Here is a 3,725-nt window from a genome sequence, read left to right as displayed (position 1 = left end):
CCCAAAATTCATTATTTGTTTACTGACAAATGTTTTTTTATTTTAAGTTTTCATCTAAAAAGTGATTTTGAAAACCATGGTCGACATGTGGAAGTTTGATATGTGAGTCTTGTGGACAAGTTTCACAGGGCAGTCGTGTGCGGATCGCAGGGATTCCGTAAAATTTCAGTAACTCTTTTCAGATGTCGATGTATTTTAAAGGTATTATAGCTAATCATCGACATACACTCTACTTGCCCAAGATATTGCAAGACAAGGTTTCATATAGCAGCTGTACTTTTGTTTTGTTTTGTTTTGTTTTAAGCAACTGTAACCACGAAAAATACTTCTCACTTCCAAGCAATCATAACAATTAATATAAGGCTCAAATAGGGTAAAGACACCGTGAAATGCAAAAAAGGAACAGTGACTCAAATTGTAGTTTGCCTCAAACAAAAAACAAGAAACAATTTTATTGATAAATCGATCAACAAATGCAAACCAGTGGTTGAAATAAATAAATTAAATTGAGCAATAAACAATGAAAATACCTTCAGACTAATGGATATTGATGGTAGAAACTGTAAATAAAGAAAATGTGGAGTGTTTCCCTTGCACCTCCAGGTTGCTATATAAACATAGTGAGTAGTTGACCACGGATTTTGCAAAACAGGTTCATTACAAAAAACTTTAAACAATTTAAAAACTAGGCGAGTGCTAGAAGGGTTACAGCTCGATGGCCGAAGGTTCAATAGTCTGAATGTTCGATAGTCCAAATTGACAATAAGGTCCGATAGTCCGAATTGACAATAAGGTCCGATAGTCCGAATTGACAATAAGGTTTGATCGTCGATTCGGACTATCGGACCTTATTTGGACCAGTGAACCTTCGGATCAATGAACCTTCGGACTATCGTATCAAATGTACGGGTTAATGAAACCTACTTCATTTTGGGACTAATGAACCCCCTGTTATGGGAAATTTGTGCGTTCGGACAATCGAACCTTCGGACTAACGGACCTTCGGGTGGACACCGCTAGAAGACCGTACAGAAATGTAAACAGTGGTGGATATGGGAAAACTAACTTGAATGAACATTTTAAATGGGTCTTCTACCTATGTTGCACAACCGCCTAGCCTTTATACATTATCAAACCCTCTCAGTCTGTGCTTTGGATATTTAAGTATTTGGATTGGAAAGAATTAATTTTAACTAAAATGAGCAAAATAATTGTTGGTAATTGCACAGTATAAATGTCATTCTTACATTTGGAACCATTCAGAATGCACCATCCACATCAGTCAAGAACTTTGGTGCATATTTTGATTGAATTGTCTATGACTGATCAAATAGACCTGCTTTCGTTTACACCAAACTCTTTCCAACTTGTGTTAATCTTACGACTTGAGTTGAGTCCCAGCCTTGCAACGTAACATGCAAACCCTAAGATTAACGTTTCGTGAAAACGACTCCAGCTTTGCAAGTCTGTTCGATTTCATGTGTCACAGATTAGGAAGTATGTATCTGACGATTCATAACATCATGTGATTCGCAGCCATGTTCTTTCTCGGTTAGATTGTTGTAATGGGCTGCTTACAGAAAACCCACATGCATATTTTAAAAGAGACTTCACAGTTTGCAGAACTGGGCTGCTCGTGTTATATTTAGGTTAAATCGCCGTCGTGATGCCATGCTCCTTCTAAGATCGCTTCATTGGTTACCAATTAAACAGAGGATTGCAATTAAGATTATTTTATTTGTATGAACATTTCTTTATAAATCAGGCACCAGAGTAATTTAATGAGTGTCTTGAGTTGTATCAGTTTTTGCGTACACATCTTCACTCCAATGCAGATCCATCTCGGCTAACTTTTCCAATGACTCGCAGTAAGGCAGGAGATCAAACTTTCACAGTTTTTACAGCAGCTTAGGGGTAGGGGTGGAATGAACTTCCTTCTTAAACGAGGAGTGTTTCCCTTGCACTGTCAGGCTGCCATGTGACCCTGTGGAGAAAAGAAAGAAACACACAATGTTGACCTGAACTTATGTTGATTGTGTAATACTATCCGTAGTATGATAGGCTAATACTTATTGCAAGCAAATAAGTTTACGTAAATGTCAGAAAATTGTGTTGTTAAAATCACACATGAAGATACCATTTTTCACGTCAGGTACCTCTCTGTGCAGACGTCTTACGTGAGCATGAATTAAGCCCAAAGTGGTGACGTCACCTAACAACACAATGTTTTGACCTTCACGTTCACGTGTTTGCTGGCATAACATGCAGCTAATAAAACCTACCTAATACTTACGGGCTAAAGTGAGGTTCGAGGCAACACCATCACAAATAAAGACTCTCATGTAATTTCAAATCTTATTTAAGTTTTAGTGTTTAAATTTTTTAAACATTTTGTTATTATGTTTTGTTATTGTTTCTAAAAAAAACAACAATTATGTTTAATTATAAAAACCAACAACAACAAAAACAGTGAATTTGGTACTTTTTGCATTGCTTGAGACTCTACTCTCTAGATACAAAAGTTCCAACAACAATGCAAAACAAGTAACCTTGTGTAGAACTAGAACTTTAGAAGTAGGGGCTCAATTTTAATAACCTGTGTGTGTCGGTGCAACCGCCACTGACGACAGTGCTTTTTGTGGAACCATGGAGGTAGAAACTACCTCCATGGTGGAACAGTGAGTTATATGAATAATAACACATGTTTTGTTAAGTTTTACTTCAAAACAAAACTTGTTCTTTTAAGTAAGAAGCCCCAAACCAAGTTACCGGTAACTCCATGGAGGTAGATTTTTGCAATATTATTTGTCAACGCAAATTTATTAATATTAGTAGTTTAATTAAGAAACTTAACAGCAAGCTCACCTGTTTTGATTTCATGATGCCAACACAGTATGCACCAACCATCACCACTGCCTTGAGCAAGGCTACTGATTACATCGAATATTCGGCCGGTGCAAATCATTTGTTTACAAAAGTGTCATTGCCTTTCATCAATCAATACACGCTGTGTGCAGTGTGTGTGTGTTGGCATGATGCATATAAATGGCGGCTTCTTCTTCTTCTTCCTTGCGACCTGTCGTCGACGTGAGCAGATCTCTTGCATGTTGCATGCCTTGAGAAAACTGGCTACTTGACAGCTGCTTCTATATCTTGTTCTTCAAGTTTATCAACCAAGTCAGACCAAGTTAAGACGAAGTTATTTATTTAATGCACGTCAAAGTTCCCGATGAAAATCCGTACTCAAAAGTACAACCATACACACACGGCGTCTAGTGTGTAGGCATAATAAATACACGCCGACAGGTTTGTTGATCGTTCATTCATACATGTGACTTCCCGAACCCATCCAATACAGGGTGTACTGTTTGATAGCATATACATGTTGAATATTCATTGATTTAACGACATCGACCAATCAGATGCGTCCGTTAGATTTCGGCTGAAGTGCCCATAGGCTGTGCACAAACTGCTGACAACTTGTACAAGTCGTTAATGAGGAGTCGAAATCGGGGAGCCATCAGTTCGCGCGAGAGCAGTGAGTTCGCGCGAGAGCAGCGTTGTCGGGGGAGCACTATCTCAGCGCGTGGGGCCGATTTAACGACTTGTCCACAAGTCTAGATGCGACGGCGCGAACAGGCACCCATTGGAAATTGACGTAGACTGTGCGTGTATACAACGTATACAAAGACACGGCGCAGTCAGGATTCCAACCAACAATAAAG

General features: G+C 38.7%; 1 long non-coding RNA gene across 1 annotated transcript; it reads right to left on the bottom strand.

The window, feature by feature from the left end:
• Positions 1-1,479: 1,479 nt before the first annotated feature.
• Positions 1,480-3,393, bottom strand: LOC117289376. Its single transcript, XR_004518935.1, has 2 exons — positions 2,866-3,393; positions 1,480-1,984 (listed from the first exon to the last, which is right to left on the bottom strand). It is a non-coding gene; the product is annotated as an uncharacterized LOC117289376 (long non-coding RNA).
• Between the last annotated feature and the right edge of the window lie 332 nt (positions 3,394-3,725).

Source organism: Asterias rubens, chromosome 4 (assembly GCF_902459465.1).
Source record: "Asterias rubens chromosome 4, eAstRub1.3, whole genome shotgun sequence".
Classification (NCBI taxonomy): Eukaryota; Metazoa; Echinodermata; class Asteroidea; order Forcipulatida; family Asteriidae; genus Asterias; species Asterias rubens.
This window is presented reverse-complemented; position numbering and strand designations above follow the sequence as displayed.